Here is a 22,828-nt window from a genome sequence, read left to right as displayed (position 1 = left end):
GTCATGTAGAATTGTAATGAAAGGTATCATGGAGGACTCTGACGACAGGGGCCGTGGAGCACTGTGATGACAGTGGTCATCTAGAATTGTGATGAAATATACCAGGGAGCATTGTGATGACAGGGGTCATGGATCACCGCAATTATAGGGGCCAGGGAGCATTGTGAATACAAAGATCATGGAGCATTGAGATGACAGGGGTCATGGATCATTGTGATGACAAGGGTCCTAGAACCTTGTGATGACACGGTTCATGGAGCATTGTGATGACAAGGTTCTTCAAGCATTGTGATGACACGGGCATGGAGCATTATGATGACAAGAGTTCTGGAGCATTGTGATGAAAAGGGTATGGAGCACTGTGATTACAGGAGACCAGGAGCATTGTGATTACATGGGCAGTGAATATTGTGATGACAGGTGTTCATGGAGCACTGTGATGACAAGTGTCATGGAACATTGTGATGACAGGGTTCATGGAGCATTGTGATGAGAGGGGCCTTGGAGCATTATGATGATAGGCGTCATGGGGTATTGTGATGAGAGTGGTCATAGAACATCGTGATGAAAGGGATCATGGAGCAATGTGATTACAGGGGCCATGGAGCATTTTGAATGCATAGGCCATGGAGCAGTGTGATGACAGAGGTCATGGATCATTGTGATGACAAGTGTCCTGGACCATTGTGATGACACGGGTCATGGAGCATTGTGATGGCAAGGGCCATGGCGAATTGTGATGACATGTGTCTTGGGGCATTGTGATGACAGTGGTCATCTAGAATTGTGATAAAAGGTATCATGGAGCACTGTGATGACAGGGGCCATGGAGTATTGTAATGACAAGGCCATGGAACATTGTGATGACAAGTATCATGGAGCTTTGTGATGACACGAGCATTCATCATTATGATGACAAGAGTTCTGGAGCATTGTGATGACAAGGGCATGGAGCATTGTGATTACAGGGTCATGGAGCATTGTGATGACAACTGTCATGGAACATTGTGATGACAGGGTTCATGGAGCATTGTGATTAAAGGGGCCATGGAGCATTTTGATGACAAGGGCAGGCGAACATTTTGATTACATTGGTAATGGAGCATTGTGATGACATGGGCAGGGAACATTGTGAAGACAGGTGTAATGGAACATTGTGATTACAGGGGACATGGAGCATTTTGATGACATGGGCAGACAACATTGTGATGACAGGTGTCATGGAGCATTGTGATGACAATTGTCATGGAACGTTGTGCTGACAGGGATCATGGAGCATTGTGATGAGATGGTCATTGGAGCATTGTGATGACAGGCGTACTGGAGCCTTCTGAGGAAAGGTGTCATGAGTCATTGTGGTTACAGCGATCATGGAATATTGTGATGACAGTGGTCATGGAGCATTGTAATGACAGGGGCCATGGAGCATTGTGATGACAGGGGTCATGGGGCATTGTGATGACAGTGGTCATGGAGCATTGTGATGAAAGGGGTCATGGAGCACTGTGATCACAGGGGCCATGTATAATTGTGATGACAAAGGCCATGGAGCATTGTGATGACAGTTGTCATGGAGCATTGTGTTGAAAGGGGCATGGAGCATTGTGACGACAATGGTCATGGAGCATTGTGATGACTGGTATCATGGAGCATTGTTCTGAAAGAGGTCATGGGGCAGTGTAATGACAAGTATCATGGAGGATGTGATGAAAGGAGTCATGGAGCATTGTGATTAAATGGATCATGAGGCATTTTGATGACAAGAGTCATGGAACATTGTGATGACAGGGCTAATGGAGCATTGTGATGACAAGGGCTATGGAGCATTGTGATGAATGGGGTCATGGGGCATGGTGATGACAGTGGTCATGGAGCATTGTGATGACAGGTGTCATGCAGCATTGTGATGAAAGGGGTCATGGATCACTACGATGACATGGGTAATGGAGCATTGTGATGATACGGGCATGGAGCATTGTGATGACAGGGGTCATGCAGCATTGTGATGACAGGGGCCATGCAGCATTTTGATGACATGGGCATGGAGCATAGTGATGACAAGAGTTCTGGAGCATTTTGATGACGAGGGCATGGATCATTTTGATGACAGGGGCCATGAAGCATTGAGATGACAAGGGAATGGAGCATTGTGATGAAAGCGGTCCTGGAGAATTGTGAGGAAACGGGTCATGGATTATTGTGATGGAAGGGTTCCTGGAGCATTCTGATGACAAGTGCCATGGAGCATTTTAATGAAAGGGGTACTGGAGCATTGTACAGAAATGGTTCATGGATCATCGTGATTACACGGATCATGGAATATTGTGATGACAAGGGTTTCAGAGCATTGCGAAGACAGGGGTCATGGAGCATTGTAATAGCAGGGGTGATGGGGCATTGTGATGACAGGGGCATGGAGCATTGTGATGACAGAAGTCATAGAATATTGTGATGACAAGGGCCATGGAGCATTGTCATGAAAGGTCTTATCTGGCATTGTGATGAGAGTGGTCATGGAGCATTGTGATAAAAGTTGTCCTGAAGCACTGTTATTACAGGGGCCATGTAGAATTTTGATGACAAAGGCCATGGAGCATTGTGATGACAGGCATCATGGAGCAATTTGATGAAAGGGGTCATGGAGCATTGTGATGAAATGCGCCATGGAACATTGTGAAGACAAGTGTCCTGGAGCATTGTGATGACAAGGGCCATGGCCAATTCTGATGACAGGTGTCATGGAGCATTGTGATGACAGTGGTCATCTATCATTATGATGAAAGGTATCATGGAGCACTGTGATGACAGGGGCCATGGAGCATTGTGATGACACGGGCATGGAGCATTATGATGAGAAGTGATCTGGAGCATTGCGATGACAAGGGTATGGAGCATTGTGATTACAGGGACCATGGAGCATTGTGAATGCATAGGCCATGGAGCAATGAAATGACAGGGGTCAAGGAGCATTGTGATGTAAGTTGTCATGGAGCATTGTCATGACTATTGTCCATGAACATTGTGATGACATGGTTCATGGAGCATTGTGATGACAAGTGCCATGGCGAATTGTGATGACAGGTGTCATGCGGCATTGTGATGACAGTGGTCATGTAGAATTGTAATGAACGGTATCATGGAGGACTCTGACGACAGGGGCCGTGGAGCACTGTGATGACAGTGGTCATCTAGAATTGTGATGAAATATACCAGGGAGCATTGTGATGACAGGGGTCATGGATCACCGCAATTATAGGGGCCAGGGAGCATTGTGAATACAAAGATCATGGAGCATTGAGATGACAGGGGTCATGGATCATTGTGATGACAAGGGTCCTGGAACCTTGTGATGACACGGTTCATGGAGCATTGTGATGACAAGGTTCTTCAAGCATTGTGATGACACGGGCATGGAGCATTATGATGACAAGAGTTCTGGAGCATTGTGATGAAAAGGGTATGGAGCACTGTGATTACAGGGGACCAGGAGCATTGTGATTACATGGGCAGTGAATATTGTGATGACAGGGGTTCATGGAGCACTGTGATGACAAGTGTCATGGAACATTGTGATGACAGGGTTCATGGAGCATTGTGATGAGAGGGGCCTTGGAGCATTATGATGATAGGCGTCATGGGGTATCGTGATGAGAGTGGTCATAGAACATTGTGATGAAAGGGATCATGGAGCAATGTGATTACAGGGGCCATGGAGCATTTTGAATGCATAGTCCATGGAGCAGTGTGATGACAGGGGTCATGGAGCATTGTGATGAATGTGGTCATAGTTCATTGTGATGATAAGTGTCCAGGAACATTGTGATGACATGGATCATGGAGCATTGTGATGACAAGGGCCATGGCGAATTGTGATGACAGGTGTCATGGGGCATTGTGATGACAGTGGTCATCGAGAATTATGAGGAAAGGTAACATGGAGCACTGTGATAACAGGGGCCATGGAGCATTGTGATGACAAAGGCCATGGAGCATTTTGATGACAAGTGTCATGGAGCATTGTGATGAGACGGGCATGGAGCATTATGATGCCAAGAGTTCTGGAGCATTGCGTTGACAAGGGCATGGAGCATTGTGATGACAAGGGCCATGGCCAATTCTGATGACAGGTGTCATCGGGCATTGTGATGACAGAGGTTATCTAGCATTGTGATGAAAGGTACAATGGATCAATGTGATAACAGGGGCCATGGAGCATTGTGATGATAAAGGCCATGGAGCATTTTAATGAAAAGTGTCATGGAGAATTGTGATGAGACGGGCATGGAGCATTATGATGACAAGAGTTCTGGAGCATTGCGTTGACAAGGGAATGGAGCATTGTGATTACAGGGACCATGGAGGAGAGTGATGACATCTGTCATGGAACATTGTGCTGACAGGGGCCATGGAGCATTGTGATGACAGGTATAATGTGGCATTGTAATGACAGTGGTCATAGAGCATTGTGATGAAATGGATCATGGAGCAATGTGATTACAGGGACCATGTAGCATTGCGAATGCATAGGCTATGGAGCATTGTGATGACAGGAGTCAAGGAGCATTGTGATGTAAGTGGTCATGGATCATTGTGATGACAAGTGTCCTGGACCATTGTGATGACACGGGTCATGGAGCATTGTGATGGCAAGGGCCATGGCGAATTGTTATGACATGTGTCTTGGGGCATTGTGATGACAGTGGTCATCTAGAATTGTGATAAAAGGTATCATGGAGCACTGTGATGACAGGGGCCATGGAGTATTGTAATGACAAGGCAATGGAACATTGTGATGACAAGTATCATGGAGCTTTGTGATGACACGAGCATTCATCATTATGATGACAAGAGTTCTGGAGCATTGTGATGACAAGGGCATGGAGCATTGTGATTACAGGGTCATGGAGCATTGTGATGACAACTGTCATGGAACATTGTGATGACAGGGTTCATGGAGCATTGTGATGACAAGTGCGATGGCGAATTGTGATGACAGGTGTCATGGGGCATTGTGTTGAAAGGGGCATGGAGCATTGTGACGACAATGGTCATGGAGCATTGTGATGACTGGTATCATGGAGCATTGTTCTGAAAAAGGTCATGGGGCAGTGTAATGACAAGTATCATGGAAGATGTGATGAAAGTAGTCATGGAGCATTGTGATTAAATGGATCATGAGGCATTTTGATGACAAGAGTCATGGAACATTGTGATGACAGGGCTAATGGAGCATTGTGATGACAAGGGCTATGGAGCATTGTGATGACAGGTGTCATGCAGCATTGTGATGAAAGGGGTCATGGATCACTACGATGACATGTGTAATGGAGCATTGTGATGATATGGACATGGAGCATTGTGATAACAGGGGCCAGGGAGCATTGAGATGACAAGAGCAGGGAACATTCTGATGACAGCAGTCTTGTATCATTGTGATGATACCTGTCATGGAACATTGTGCTGACAGGGGCTATAGAGCAATGTGATGACAGGTGTCATGTGGCATTGTGATGACAGTGGTCATAGAGCATTGTGATGAAAAGGATCATGGAGCAATGTGATTACAGGGGCCATGGAGCATTGTGAATACATAGGCCATGGAGCATTGTGATGACAGGGGTCAAGGAGCATTGTGATGAAAGTGGACATGGAGCACTGTGATGACACGGGCATGCAGCATTATGATGACAAGAGTTCTGGAGCATTGTGATGAAAAGGGAATGGAGCATTGTGATTACAGGGGACCAGGAGCATTGTGATTACATGGGCAGTGAATATTGTGATGACAGGGGTTCATGGAGCACTGTGATGACAAGTGTCATGGAACATTGTGATGACAGGGTTCATGGAGCATTGTGATGAGAGGGGCCTTGGAGCATTATGATGATAGGCGTCATGGGGTATTGTGATGAGAGTGGTCATAGAACATCGTGATGAAAGGGATCATGGAGCAATGTGATTACAGGGGCCATGGAGCATTTTGAATGCATAGGCCATGGAGCAGTGTGATGACAGGGGTCATGGATCATTGTGATGAAAAGTGTCCTGGACCATTGTGATGACACGGGTCATGGAGCATTGTGATGGCAAGGGCCATGGCGAATTGTGATGACATGTGTCTTGGGGCATTGTGATGACAGTGGTCATCTAGAATTGTGATAAAAGGTATCATGGAGCACTGTGATGACAGGGGCCATGGAGTATTGTAATGACAAGGCCATGGAACATTGTGATGACAAGTATCATGGAGCTTTGTGATGACACGAGCATTCATCATTATGATGACAAGAGTTCTGGAGCATTGTGATGACAAGGGCATGGAGCATTGTGATTACAGGGTCATGGAGCATTGTGATGACAACTGTCATGGAACATTGTGATGACAGGGTTCATGGAGCATTGTGATTAAAGGGGCCATGGAGCATTTTGATGACAAGGGCAGGCGAACATTTTGATTACATTGGTAATGGAGCATTGTGATGACATGGGCAGGGAACATTGTGAAGACAGGTGTAATGGAACATTGTGATTACAGGGGACATGGAGCATTTTGATGACATGGGCAGGCAACATTGTGATGACAGGTGTCATGGAGCATTGGGATGACAATTGTCATGGAACGTTGTGCTGACAGGGATCATGGAGCATTGTGATGAGACGGTCATTGGAGCATTGTGATGACAGGCGTACTGGAGCCTTCTGAGGAAAGGTGTCATGAGTCATTGTGATTACAGCGATCATGGAACATTGTGATGACAGTGGTCATGGAGCATTGTAATGACAGGGGCCATGGAGCATTGTGATGACAGGGGTCATGGGGCATTGTGATGACAGTGGTCATGGAGCATTGTGATGAAAGGGGTCATGGAGCACTGTGATCACAGGGGCCATGTATAATTGTGATGACAAAGGCCATGGAGCATTGTGATGACAGTTGTCATGGAGCATTGTGTTGAAAGGGGCATGGAGCATTGTGACGACAATGGTCATGGAGCATTGTGATGACTGGTATCATGGAGCATTGTTCTGAAAGAGGTCATGGGGCAGTGTAATGACAAGTATCATGGAGGATGTGATGAAAGGAGTCATGGAGCATTGTGATTAAATGGATCATGAGGCATTTTGATGACAAGAGTCATGGAACATTGTGATGACAGGGCTAATGGAGCATTGTGATGACAAGGGCTATGGAGCATTGTGATGAATGGGGTCATGGGGCATGGTGATGACAGTGGTCATGGAGCATTGTGATGACAAAGACCACGGAGCATTGTGATGACAGGTGTCATGCAGCATTGTGATGAAAGGGGTCATGGATCACTACGATGACATGGGTAATGGAGCATTGTGATGATACGGGCATGGAGCATTGTGATGACAGGGGTCATGCAGCATTGTGATGACAGGGGCCATGCAGCATTTTGATGACATGGGCATGGAGCATAGTGATGACAAGAGTTCTGGAGCATTTTGATGACGAGGGCATGGATCATTTTGATGACAGGGGCCATGAAGCATTGAGATGACAAGGGAATGGAGCATTGTGATGAAAGCGGTCCTGGAGAATTGTGAGGAAACGGGTCATGGATTATTGTGATGGAAGGGTTCCTGGAGCATTCTGATGACAAGTGCCATGGAGCATTTTAATGAAAGGGGTACTGGAGCATTGTACAGAAATGGTTCATGGATCATCGTGATTACACGGATCATGGAATATTGTGATGACAAGGGTTTCAGAGCATTGCGACGACAGGGGTCATGGAGCATTGTAATAGCAGGGGTGATGGGGCATTGTGATGACAGGGGCATGGAGCATTGTGATGACAGAAGTCATAGAATATTGTGATGACAAGGGCCATGGAGCATTGTCATGAAAGGTCTTATCTGGCATTGTGATGAGAGTGGTCATGGAGCATTGTGATAAAAGTTGTCCTGAAGCACTGTTATTACAGGGGCCATGTAGAATTTTGATGACAAAGGCCATGGAGCATTGTGATGACAGGCATCATGGAGCAATTTGATGAAAGTGGTCATGGAGCATTGTGATGAAATGCGCCATGGAACATTGTGAAGACAAGTGTCCTGGAGCATTGTGATGACAAGGGCCATGGCCAATTCTGATGACAGGTGTCATGGAGCATTGTGATGACAGTGGTCATCTATCATTATGATGAAAGGTATCATGGAGCACTGTGATGACAGGGGCCATGGAGCATTGTGATGACACGGGCATGGAGCATTATGATGAGAAGTGATCTGGAGCATTGCGATGACAAGGGTATGGAGCATTGTGATTACAGGGACCATGGAGCATTGTGAATGCATAGGCCATGGAGCAATGAAATGACAGGGGTCAAGGAGCATTGTGATGTAAGTTGTCATGGAGCATTGTCATGACTATTGTCCATGAACATTGTGATGACATGGTTCATGGAGCATTGTGATGACAAGTGCCATGGCGAATTGTGATGACAGGTGTCATGCGGCATTGTGATGACAGTGGTCATGTAGAATTGTAATGAACGGTATCATGGAGGACTCTGACGACAGGGGCCGTGGAGCACTGTGATGACAGTGGTCATCTAGAATTGTGATGAAATATACCAGGGAGCATTGTGATGACAGGGGTCATGGATCACCGCAATTATAGGGGCCAGGGAGCATTGTGAATACAAAGATCATGGAGCATTGAGATGACAGGGGTCATGGATCATTGTGATGACAAGGGTCCTGGAACCTTGTGATGACACGGTTCATGGAGCATTGTGATGACAAGGTTCTTCAAGCATTGTGATGACACGGGCATGGAGCATTATGATGACAAGAGTTCTGGAGCATTGTGATGAAAAGGGTATGGAGCACTGTGATTACAGGGGACCAGGAGCATTGTGATTACATGGGCAGTGAATATTGTGATGACAGGGGTTCATGGAGCACTGTGATGACAAGTGTCATGGAACATTGTGATGACAGGGTTCATGGAGCATTGTGATGAGAGGGGCCTTGGAGCATTATGATGATAGGCGTCATGGGGTATCGTGATGAGAGTGGTCATAGAACATTGTGATGAAAGGGATCATGGAGCAATGTGATTACAGGGGCCATGGAGCATTTTGAATGCATAGTCCATGGAGCAGTGTGATGACAGGGGTCATGGAGCATTGTGATGAATGTGGTCATAGTTCATTGTGATGATAAGTGTCCAGGAACATTGTGATGACATGGATCATGGAGCATTGTGATGACAAGGGCCATGGCGAATTGTGATGACAGGTGTCATGGGGCATTGTGATGACAGTGGTCATCGAGAATTATGAGGAAAGGTAACATGGAGCACTGTGATAACAGGGGCCATGGAGCATTGTGATGACAAAGGCCATGGAGCATTTTGATGACAAGTGTCATGGAGCATTGTGATGAGACGGGCATGGAGCATTATGATGCCAAGAGTTCTGGAGCATTGCGTTGACAAGGGCATGGAGCATTGTGATGACAAGGGCCATGGCCAATTCTGATGACAGGTGTCATCGGGCATTGTGATGACAGAGGTTATCTAGCATTGTGATGAAAGGTACCATGGATCAATGTGATAACAGGGGCCATGGAGCATTGTGATGATAAAGGCCATGGAGCATTTTAATGAAAAATGTCATGGAGAATTGTGATGAGAAGGGCATGGAGCATTATGATGACAAGAGTTCTGGAGCATTGCGTTGACAAGGGAATGGAGCATTGTGATTACAGGGACCATGGAGGATAGTGATGACATCTGTCATGGAACATTGTGCTGACAGGGGCCATGGAGCATTGTGATGACAGGTATAATGTGGCATTGTAATGACAGTGGTCATAGAGCATTGTGATGAAATGGATCATGGAGCAATGTGATTACAGGGACCATGTAGCATTGCGAATGCATAGGCTATGGAGCATTGTGATGACAGGAGTCAAGGAGCATTGTGATGTAAGTGGTCATGGATCATTGTGATGACAAGTGTCCTGGACCATTGTGATGACACGGGTCATGGAGCATTGTGATGGCAAGGGCCATGGCGAATTGTTATGACATGTGTCTTGGGGCATTGTGATGACAGTGGTCATCTAGAATTGTGATAAAAGGTATCATGGAGCACTGTGATGACAGGGGCCATGGAGTATTGTAATGACAAGGCCATGGAACATTGTGATGACAAGTATCATGGAGCTTTGTGATGACACGAGCATTCATCATTATGATGACAAGAGTTCTGGAGCATCGTGATGACAAGGGCATGGAGCATTGTGATTACAGGGTCATGGAGCATTGTGATGACAACTGTCATGGAACATTGTGATGACAGGGTTCATGGAGCATTGTGATGACAAGTGCGATGGCGAATTGTGATGACAGGTGTCATGGGGCATTGTGTTGAAAGGGGCATGGAGCATTGTGACGACAATGGTCATGGAGCATTGTGATGACTGGTATCATGGAGCATTGTTCTGAGAAAGGTCATGGGGCAGTGTAATGACAAGTATCATGGAGGTTGTGATGAAAGGAGTCATGGAGCATTGTGATTAAATGGATCATGAGGCATTTTGATGACAAGAGTCATGGAACATTGTGATGACAGGGCTAATGGAGCATTGTGATGACAAGGGCTATGGAGCATTGTGATGACAAGGGCTATGGAGCATTGTGATGACAGGTGTCATGCAGCATTGTGATGAAAGGGGTCATGGATCACTACGATGACATGTGTAATGGAGCATTGTGATGATATGGACATGGAGCATTGTGATAACAGGGGCCAGGGAGCATTGAGATGACAAGAGCAGGGAACATTCTGATGACAGCAGTCTTGTATCATTGTGATGATACCTGTCATGGAACATTGTGCTGACAGGGGCTATAGAGCATTGTGATGACAGGTGTCATGTGGCATTGTGATGACAGTGGTCATAGAGCATTGTGATGAAAAGGATCATGGAGCAATGTGATTACAGGGGCCATGGAGCATTGTGAATACATAGGCCATGGAGCATTGTGATGACAGGGGTCAAGGAGCATTGTGATGAAAGTGGACATGGAGCACTGTGATGACACGGGCATGCAGCATTATGATGACAAGAGTTCTGGAGCATTGTGGTGAAAAGGGTATGGAGCACTGTGATTACAGGGGACCAGGAGCATTGTGATTACATGGGCAGTGAATATTGTGATGACAGGTGTTCATGGAGCACTGTGATGACAAGTGTCATGGCATATTGTGATGACAGGGTTCATGGAGCATTGTGATGAGAGGGGCCTTGGAGCATTATGATGATAGGCGTCATGGGGTATTGTGATGAGAGTGGTCATAGAACATTGTGATGAAAGGGATCATGGAGCAATGTGATTACAGGGGCCATGGAGCATTTTGAATGCATAGTCCATGGAGCAGTGTGATGACAGGGATCATGGAACATTGTGATGAATGTGGTCATAGTTCATTGTGATGATAAGTGTCCAGGAACATTGTGATGACATGGATCATGGAGCATTGTGATGACAAGGGCCATGGCGAATTGTGATGACAGGTGTCATGGGGCATTGTGATGAGACGGGCATGGAGCATTATGATGCCAATAGTTCTGGAGCATTGTGGTGACAAGGGCATGGAGCATTGTGAGGACAAGGGCCATGGCCAATTCTGATGACAGGTGTCCTCGGGCATTGTGATGACAGAGGTTATCTAGCATTGTGATGAAAGGTACCATGGATCACTGTGATAACAGGGGCCATGGAGCATTGTGATGATAAAGGCCATGGAGCATTTTAATGAAAAGTGTCATGGAGAATTGTGATGAGACGGGCATGGAGCATTATGATGACAAGAGTTCTGGAGCATTGCGTTGACAAGGGAATGGAGCATTGTGATTACAGGGACCATGGAGGAGAGTGATGACATCTGTCATGGAACATTGTGCTGACAGGGGCCATGGAGCATTGTGATGACAGGTATAATGTGGCATTGCAATGACAGGGGTCATAGAGCATTGTGATGAAATGGATCATGGAGCAATGTGATTACAGGGACGATGTAGCATTGCGAATGCATAGGCTATGGAGCATTGTGATGACAGGAGTCAAGGAGCATTGTGATGTAAGTGGTCTTGGATCATTGTGATGACAAGTGTCCTGGACCATTGTGATGACATGGGTCATGGAGCATTGTGATGGCAAGGGCCATGGCGAATTGTGATGACATGTGTCTTGGGGCATTGTGATGACAGTGGCCATCTAGAATTGTGATGAAAGGTATCATGGAGCACTGTGATGACAGGGGGTATGGAACATTGTGATGAGAAAGGCCATGGAGCATTGTGATGACCAATGTCATGGGGCATTTTGATGACATTGGCATGGAGCATTATGATGACAAGAGTTCTGGAGCATTTTAATGACAAGGCCATGGAGCATTGTGATGACAAGTGTCATGGGGCATTTTGATGACATTGGCATGGAGCATTATGATGACAAGAGTTCTGGAGCATTTTAATGACAAGGCCATGGAGCATTGTGATGACAAGTGTCATGGGGCATTTTGATGACATTGGCATGGAGCATTGTGATGACACGGTCCATGGAGCATTGTGATGAAAAGGGCAGGGAACATTGTGATCACTTGGTTCATGGAGCATTGGGATGAAAGGGGCCATGGAGCATTGAGATGACAGGCGTCATGAGGCATGGTGATGACAGTGGTCATGGAGCATGGTGATGAAAGAGATCATGGAGCAATATGATAAGAGGGGCCATGGAGCATTGTGATGACAGGTGTATTGGAGCATTGTGATGAAAGTAGTCATGGATCATTGTGATGACATGTGTCCTGGAACACTGTGATGACACGGTTCATCGATTCTTGTGATGACAAGGGTCATAGCGAATTGTGATGACAGGTGTCATGGGGCATTGTGATGACATTGATCATCTAGGAATTGTGATGAAAGGTATCATGGAGCACTGAGATGACTGGGGGCATGAAGTATTGTTATGAAAATTGTCCTGGATTATTGTGATGACAGCAGTCATGGAGAATTGTGATGACAGGGATTATGCAGCATTGTGTTGACAAGGGTATGGACTATTGTGATGACAATGGTCATGGAGCAATGTGATGAAAGTTTTCATGGAAGATCGTGATGAAAAGTGCCTGGGAGCATTGTGACGATAAAGGCCATGGAGCATTGTGATGACAAGTTTCATGGAGCATTGGAATGAAAGGTTTCATTGTGCACTGTGATGACAACGGGGATGCAGTATTGTGATGAAACTGGTCCTGGAGCATTGTGATAAAAAAAGCCATGGAGCATTGTGATGACAGGCACCATGGAGCATTGTGAAGAAAGGGGCCATGGGGAATTCTAATGACAATAGAGAAATGTGATGAAAATGGTCAGCGAGCATACTGATTAAAGTGGTCATTGAGAATTGTGATGAAAAGTGACAGGGAGCATTGTGATGAGAAAGATCATGGAGAAATGTGATGACCAGGGTCATGTAGCATTGTTATGACACGGTCATGGAACATTGTGATGACAAGAATTCTGGAGCATTGTGAGGTAAAAGACATGGTTCACTATGATTATAGGGGACATGGAGCATTGTGATGACATGGGCAGGGAACACTGTGATGACAGGTGTTATGGAGCAATGGGATGACAAGTGTCATGGAGCATTGTGATGAGAGGGGCCTTGGAGAATGGTGATGACAGGTGTCATGGGGCATTGAGATGGCAGTGGTCATGGAGCATTATGATGAAAGGTGTTATGGAGCACTGTGATTACAGGGGCCATGGAGCATTGTGAATACAAAGGCCATGGAGCATTGAGATGACAGTAGTCATGGAGCATTGTGATGAAAGTGGTAATGGATCATTGTGATGACAAGTGTCCTGGGACCCTGTGATGACATGGTTCATGGAGCATTGTGATGACAATGGTCATGGCGAATTGTGATGACAACTTCATGGGGCATTGTGATGGCAGTGGTCATCTAGAAATGTGATTAAAGTTATTATGGAGCACAGTAATGAGAGGGACCATGGAGCATTGTGATGACAAGTGTCATGGAGCATGGTGATGTAACGGACATGGAGCATTATAATGACAAGAGTTCAGGAGCCTTGTGATGACAAGGGCATGGAGCATTGTGATAACAGGCGCCATGGAGCAGTGTGATGACAAAGGCTTGGAGCACTGTGATGACAAGGGCCATGGAGCATTGTGATTACAAGGGTCATTGGGCATTGTGATGAGTGAGGTCATGGAGCATTGAGATGAAACGGGTCATGGAGCACTGTGATTACAGGGGCCATGGAGCATTGTGATGACAAAGGCCATGGAGCATTGTGATGAGAGGTGTCATGGAGTATTGCGATGAAACGTGTCATGGACCATTACGATGACAGGGGTCATGGAGAATTGTGATGTCAGTGGCCATGGGGAATTTGGATGAAAAGCGTACTGGAGCATTGTGAGGAAATGTTTCATGGAGCATTGTGATGACAAGGGCCATGGAGCATCGTGATGACAGGGGTCATGTGGCATTGTGCTGAAAGCGGTCATGGAGCTTTGCGATGAAAAGCGCAATGTAGCATTGTGATGACAAGGGTTATGGATCATTGTAAAAACAGGTATCATTGGGCATTGTGATGACAGTGGTCATGGAGCATTGTGATGAAAGGGGTCATGGAGCACTGTGATCACAGGGGCCATGTATAATTGTGATGACAAAGACCATGGAGCATTGTGATGACAGTTGTCATGGAGCATTGTGTTGAAAGGGGCATGGAGCATTGTGACGACAATGGTCATGGAGCATTGTGATGACTGGTATCATGGAGCATTGTTCTGAAAAAGGTCATGGGGCAGTGTAATGACAAGTATCATGGAGGATGTGATGAAAGGAGTCATGGAGCATTGTGATTAAATGGATCATGAGGCATTTTGATGACAAGAGTCATGGAACATTGTGATGACAGGGCTAATGGAGCATTGTGATGACAAGGGCTATGGAGCATTGTGATGACTGGGGTCATGGAGCATTGTGATGAAAGGGGTCATGGATCACATCGATGACATGGGTAATGGAGCATTGTGATGATATGAGCATGGAGCATTGTGATGACAGGGGCCAGGGAGCATTGAGAATGACAAGGGCAGGGAACATTGTGATGACAGCAGTCATGGATCATTGTGATGATACCTGTCATGGAACATTGTGCTGACAGGGGCTATAGAGCATTGTGATGACAGGTGTCATGTGGCATTGTGATGACAGTGGTCATAGAGCATTGTGATGAAAGTGGTCATGGAGAACTGTGATGACAAGGGAATGGAGCATTATGATGACAAGAGTTCTGGAGCATTGTGATGACAAGGGTATGGAGCATTGTGATTACAGGGGACCAGGAGCATTGTGATTACATGGGCAGTGAATATTGTGATGACAGGGGTCATGGAGCACTGTGATGACTAGTGTCATGGAACATTGTGATGACAGGGATCATGGAGCATTGTGATGAGAGGGGCCTTGGAGCATTATGATGATAGGCGTCATGGGGCATTGTGATGACAGCGGTCTTGGAGTATTGTGATGAAAGGGATCATGGAGCAATGTGATTACAGGAGCCATGGAGCATTGTGAATGCATAGGCCATGGAGCAATGAAATGACAGGGGTCAAGGAGCATTGTGATGTAAGTTGTCATGGAGCATTGTCATGACTATTGTCCATGAACATTGTGATGACATGGTTCATGGAGCATTGTGATGACAAGTGCCATGGCGAATTGTGATGACAGGTGTCATGCGGCATTGTGATGACAGTGGTCATGTAGAATTGTAATGAACGGTATCATGGAGGACTCTGACGACAGGGGCCGTGGAGCACTGTGATGACAGTGGTCATCTAGAATTGTGATGAAATATACCAGGGAGCATTGTGATGACAGGGGTCATGGATCACCGCAATTATAGGGGCCAGGGAGCATTGTGAATACAAAGATCATGGAGCATTGAGATGACAGGGGTCATGGATCATTGTGATGACAAGGGTCCTGGAACCTTGTGATGACACGGTTCATGGAGCATTGTGATGACAAGGTTCTTCAAGCATTGTGATGACACGGGCATGGAGCATTATGATGACAAGAGTTCTGGAGCATTGTGATGAAAAGTGTATGGAGCACTGTGATTACAGGGGACCAGGAGCATTGTGATTACATGGGCAGTGAATATTGTGATGACAGGTGTTCATGGAGCACTGTGATGACAAGTGTCATGGAACATTGTGATGACAGGGTTCATGGAGCATTGTGATGAGAGGGGCCTTGGAGCATTATGATGATAGGCGTCATGGGGTATTGTGATGAGTGTGGTCATAGAACATTGTGATGAAAGGGATCATGGAGCAATGTGATTACAGGGGCCATGGAGCATTTTGAATGCATAGTCCATGGAGCAGTGTGATGACAGGGGTCATGGAGCATTGTGATGAATGTGGTCATAGTTCATTGTGATGATAAGTGTCCAGGAACATTGTGATGACATGGATCATGGAGCATTGTGATGACAAGGGCCATGGCGAATTGTGATGACAGGTGTCATGGGGCATTGTGATGACAGTGGTCATCGAGAATTATGAGGAAAGGTAACATGGAGCACTATGATAACAGGGGCCATGGAGCATTGTGATGACAAAGGCCATGGAGCATTTTGATGACAAGTGTCATGGAGCATTGTGATGAGACGGGCATGGAGCATTATGATGCCAAGAGTTCTGGAGCATTGCGTTGACAAGGGCATGGAGCATTGTGATGACAAGGGCCATGGCCAATTCTGATGACAGGTGTCATCGGGCATTGTGATGACAGAGGTTATCTAGCATTGTGATGAAAGGTACAATGGATCAATGTGATAACAGGGGCCATGGAGCATTGTGATGATAAAGGCCATGGAGCATTTTAATGAAAAGTGTCATGGAGAATTGTGATGAGACGGGCATGGAGCATTATGATGACAAGAGTTCTGGAGCATTGCGTTGACAAGGGAATGGAGCATTGTGATTACAGGGACCATGGAGGATAGTGATGACATCTGTCATGGAACATTGTGCTGACAGGGGCCATGGAGCATTGTGATGACAAGTATAATGTGGCATTGTAATGACAGTGGTCATAGAGCATTGTGATGAAATGGATCATGGAGCAATGTGATTACAGGGACCATGTAGCATTGCGAATGCATAGGCTATGGAGCATTGTGATGACAGGAGTCAAGGAGCATTGTGATGTAAGTGGTCATGGATCATTGTGATGACAAGTGTCCGGGACCATTGTGATGACACGGGTCATGGAGCATTGTGATGGCAAGGGCCATGGCGAATTGTGATGACATGTGTCTTGGGGCATTGTGATGACAGTGGTCATCTAGAATTGTGATAAAAGGTATCATGGAGCACTGTGATGACAGGGGCCATGGAGTATTGTAATGACAAGGCCATGGAACATTGTGATGACAAGTATCATGGAGCTTTGTGATGACACGAGCATTCATCATTATGATGACAAGAGTTCTGGAGCATTGTGATGACAAGGGCATCGAGCATTGTGATTACAGGGTCATGGAACATTGTGATGACAACTGTCATGGAACATTGTGATGACAGGGTTCATGGAGCATTGTGATGACAAGTGCGATGGCGAATTGTGATGACAGGTGTCATGGGGCATTGTGTTGAAAGGGGCATGGAGCATTGTGACGACAATGGTCATGGAGCATTGTGATGACTGGTATCATGGAGCATTGTTCTGAAAAAGGTCATGGGGCAGTGTAATGACAAGTATCATGGAGGATGTGATGAAAGGAGTCATGGAGCATTGTGATTAAATGGATCATGAGGCATTTTGATGACAAGAGTCATGGAACATTGTGATGACAGGGCTAATGGAGCATTGTGATGACAAGGGCTATGGAGCATTGTGATGACAGGTGTCATGCAGCATTGTGATGAAAGGGGTCATGGATCACTACGATGACATGTGTAATGGAGCATTGTGATGATATGGACATGGAGCATTGTGATAACAGGGGCCAGGGAGCATTGAGATGACAAGAGTAGGGAACATTCTGATGACAGCAGTCTTGTATCATTGTGATGATACCTGTCATGGAACATTGTGCTGACAGGGGCTATAGAGCATTGTGATGACAGGTGTCATGTGGCATTGTGATGACAGTGGTCATAGAGCATTGTGATGACAGGGGTCATGTGGCATTGTGCTGAAAGCGGTCATGGAGCTTTGCGATGAAAAGCGCAATGTAGCATTGTGATGACAAGGGTTATGGATCATTGTAAAAACAGGTATCATTGGGCATTGTGATGACAGGGGCATGGAGCATTTTTTTGTAAGTTGCAATGGAGAATTGTGATGAAAGGGATCATGTGGATTTGTAATGACAAGGGCCATGGAGCATTGTGATGAAAGAAATCTTGGAGTATTTTGATGAAAGTTGTCATGGAGCATTGCGAAGAAAAGCACCAAGGAACATTGTGATGACAAGGGCCATCGAGCATTGTGATGACAAGTGTCATGGAGCATTGTGATGACAGGTGTCATGGAGCATCGTGAAGACAAATGCCATGGATAATTGTGATGAGTGGTGGCATTGGGCATTGTGTTGAAAGGGGTCATGGAGTACTGGGATTACAGGGGCCATGGAGCATTGTGATAACAAGTGACATGGAGGATAGTGATGACAGGCGTCATAGAGCATTGTGATGACAAGTGCCATTTAGCATTTTGATGACAGGGCTCATCAGGCATTGTTTTGACAGGGGTCACGGAGCATTGTGATGACAAAGGCCATAGAGCATTGTGATGACAGGGGTCATGGAGCATTGTGATGACATGGGCCATGGAGCATTGTGAAGACAAGATTCATGGAGCATTGTGATGACACGGGCATGAAGCATGGTGATGACAACAGACCTGGAGCATTGTGATGACAAGGGCATGGAGCATTGTGATTAAATGAGATATGGAGCATTGTAATGACATTGGCAGGGATCATTGTGATTACAGGGATCATGGAGCATTGTGATGACAAGTGTCATGCAATATTGTGCTGACACAGGTCATGGAGCATTTTGATGAGAGTGGCCTTGGAGCACAGTGATGAGAGATGTCATGGGGCATTATGGTGACAGTGCTCAAGGAGCATTCTGATGAAAGTGTTCATGGAGCAACGTGATTATCGGGACAATGGAGCATTGTGAATACATAGGCCATGGAGCATTGAGATAACAGAGTTCATGGAGCATTGTGATGAAAGTGGTCATGGATCACTGTGATGACAAGTGTCCTGGAACCTAGTGATGACACGGTTCATACAGCATTGAGATGACAATGGCCAAGGCGATTTGTGATGACACGTGTCATGGGGCATTGTGATGACATTGGTCATCTTGCATTGTGAGAAGAGTGGTCATGTAGAATTTTAATTAAAAGTATCATGGAGCACTGTGATGACAAAGGCAAAGGAACATTTTGATGACAAGAGTCATTGAGCAATGGGATGACACAGGAATGGAGTATTATGATGAAAAGTGTTCTGGAGCATTGTGATGACAAGGGCATGGAGCATTGTGATTACAGGGTCATGGAGCATTGTGATGACAACTGTCATGGAACATTGTGATGACAGGGTTCATGGAGCATTGTGATTAAAGGGGCCATGGAGCATTTTGATGACAAGGGCAGGCGAACATTTTGATTACATTGGTAATGGAGCATTGTGATGACATGGGCAGGGAACATTGTGAAGACAGGTGTAATGGAACATTGTGATTACAGGGGACATGGAGCATTTTGATGACATGGGCAGGCAACATTGTGATGACAGGTGTCATGGAGCTTTGTGATGACAATTGTCATGGAACGTTGTGCTGACAGGGATCATGGAGCATTGTGATGAGACGGTCATTGGAGCATTGTGATGACAGGCGTACTGGAGCCTATTGAGGAAAGGTGTCATGAGTCATTGTGATTACAGCGATCATGGAACATTGTGATGACAGTGGTCATGGAGCATTGTAATGACAGGGGTCATGGAGCATTGTGATGACAGGGGTCATGGGGCATTGTGATGACAGTGGTCATGGAGCATTGTGATGAAAGGGGTCATGGAGCACTGTGATCACAGGGGCCATGGAGTATTGTAATAACAAGGCCATGGAACATTGTGATGACAAGTATCATGGAGCTTTGTGATGACATGACCATTCATCATTATGATGACAAGAGTTCTGGAGCATCGTGATGAAAAGGGTATGGACCACTGTGATTACAGGGGACCAGGAGCATTGTGATTACATGGGCAGTGAATATTGTGATGACAAGGGTTCATGGAGCACTGTGATGACAAGTGTCATGGAACATTGTGATGACAGGGTTCATGGAGCATTGTGATGAGAGGGGCCTTGGAGCATTATGATGATAGGCGTCATGGGGTATTGTGATGAGAGTGGTCATAGAACATTGTGATGAAAGGGATCATGAAGCAATGTGATTACAGGGGCCATGGAGCATATTGAATGCATAGGCCATGGAGCAGTGTGATGACAGGGGTCATGAGGCATTGTGATGAATGTGGTCATAGTTCATTGTGATGATAAGTGTCCAGGAACATTGTGATGACATGGATCATGGAGCATTGTGATGACAAGGGCCATGGCGAATTGTGATGACAGGTGTCAAGGGGCATTGTGATGACAGTGGTCATCTAGGATTGTGATAAAAGGTAACATGGAGCACTGTGATAACAGGGGCCATGGAGCATTGTGATGACAAAGGCCATGGAGCATTTTGATGACAAGTGTCATGGAGCATTGTGATGAGACGGGCATGGAGCATTATGATGCCAAGAGTTCTGGAGCATTGCGTTGACAAGGGCATGGAGCATTGTGATGACAAGGGCCATGGCCAATTCTGATGACAGGTGTCATCGGGCATTGTGATGACAGAGGTTATCTAGCATTGTGATGAAAGGTACAATGGATCAATGTGATAACAGGGGCCATGGAGCATTGTGATGATAAAGGCCATGGAGCATTTTAATGAAAAGTGTCATGGAGAATTGTGATGAGACGGGCATGGAGCATTATGATGACAAGAGTTCTGGAGCATTGCGTTGACAAGGGAATGGAGCATTGTGATTACAGGGACCATGGAGGATAGTGATGACATCTGTCATGGAACATTGTGCTGACAGGGGCCATGGAGCATTGTGATGACAGGTATAATGTGGCATTGTAATGACAGTGGTCATAGAGCATTGTAATGAAATGGATCATGGAGCAATGTGATTACAGGGACCATGTAGCATTCCAAATGCATAGGCTATGGAGCATTGTGATGACAGGAGTCAAGGAGCATTGTGATGTAAGTGGTCATGGATCATTGTGATGACAAGTGTCCTGGACCATTGTGATGGCACGGGTCATGGAGCATTGTGATGGCAAGGGCCATGGCGAATTGTTATGACATGAGTCTTGGTGCATTGTGATGACAGTGGTCATCTAGAATTGTGATAAAAGGTATCATGGAGCACTGTGATGACAGGGGCCATGGAGTATTGTAATGACAAGGCAATGGAACATTGTGATGACAAGTATCATGGAGCTTTGTGATGACACGAGCATTCATCATTATGATGACAAGAGTTCTGGAGCATTGTGATGACAAGGGCATGGAGCATTGTGATTACAGGGTCAAGGAGCATTGTGATGACAACTGTCATGGAACATTGTGATGACAGGGTTCATGGAGCATTGTGATTAAAGGGGCCATGGAGCATTTTGATGACAAGGGCAGGCGAACATTTTGATTACATTGGTAATGGAGCATTGTGATGACATGGGCAGGGAACATTGTGAAGACAGGTGTAATGGAACATTGTGATTACAGGGGACATGGAGCATTTTGATGACATAGGCAGGCAGCATTGTGATGACAGGTGTCATGGAGCATTGTGATGACAATTGTCATGGAACGTTGTGCTGACAGGGATCATGGAGCATTGTGATGAGACGGTCATTGGAGCATTGTGATAACAGGCGTACTGGAGCCTTCTGAGGAAAGGTGTCATGAGTCATTGTGATTACAGCGATCATGGAACATTGTGATGACAGTGGTCATGGAGCATTGTAATGACAGGGGCCATGGAGCATTGTGATGACAGGGGTCATGGGGCATTGTGATGACAGTTGTCATGGAGCATTGTGTTGAAAGGGGCATGGAGCATTGTGACGACAATGGTCATGGAGCATTGTGATGACTGGTATCATGGAACATTGTTCTGAGAAAGGTCATGGGGCAGTGTAATGACAAGTATCATGGAGGATGTGATGAAAGGAGTCATGGAGCATTGTGATTAAATGGATCATGAGGCATTTTGATGACAAGAGTCATGGAACATTGTGATGACAGGGCTAATGGAGCATTGTGATGACAAGGGCTATGGAGCATTGTGATGACTGGGGTCATGGAGCATTGTGATGAAAGGGGTCATGGATCACTACGATGACATGGGTAATGGAGCATTGTGATGATATGAGCATGGAGCATTCTGATGACAGGGGCCAGGGAGCATGAGAATGACAAGGGCAAGGAACATTGTGATGACAGCAGTCATGGATCATTGTGATGATACCTGCCATGGAACATTGTGCTGACAGGGGCTATAGAGCATTGTGATGACAGGTGTCATGTGGCATTGTGATGACAGTGGTCATAGAGCA

At 45.8% G+C, this 22,828-nt stretch overlaps 1 long non-coding RNA gene across 3 annotated transcripts; it reads left to right on the top strand.

Moving 5' to 3' along the window:
* The first annotated feature begins 6,918 nt into the window (after positions 1 to 6,918).
* LOC309622381 lies at positions 6,919 to 18,679 on the top strand. 3 transcript variants are annotated; one of them, XR_014240818.1, is made up of 3 exons: positions 6,919 to 6,933; positions 12,455 to 13,599; positions 18,574 to 18,676. It is a non-coding gene; the product is annotated as an uncharacterized lncRNA (long non-coding RNA). The 3 variants fall into 3 exon arrangements; XR_014240817.1 differs by lacking the exon at positions 6,919 to 6,933 and adding an exon at positions 7,863 to 7,877 and having other exon boundaries at positions 12,157 to 13,599; positions 18,574 to 18,679; XR_014240819.1 differs by lacking the exon at positions 6,919 to 6,933 and adding an exon at positions 9,384 to 9,398.
* The last annotated feature ends 4,149 nt before the right edge of the window (positions 18,680 to 22,828 follow it).

The sequence above is a fragment of the Balaenoptera borealis genome, assembly GCF_965194805.1.
Source record: "Balaenoptera borealis genome assembly, contig: HAP1_SCAFFOLD_2345, whole genome shotgun sequence".
NCBI classification, from domain to species: domain Eukaryota; kingdom Metazoa; phylum Chordata; class Mammalia; order Artiodactyla; family Balaenopteridae; genus Balaenoptera; species Balaenoptera borealis.
The sequence above is the reverse complement of the archived record's forward strand: the minus strand, read 5'-3'. Positions and strand labels throughout refer to the sequence as shown.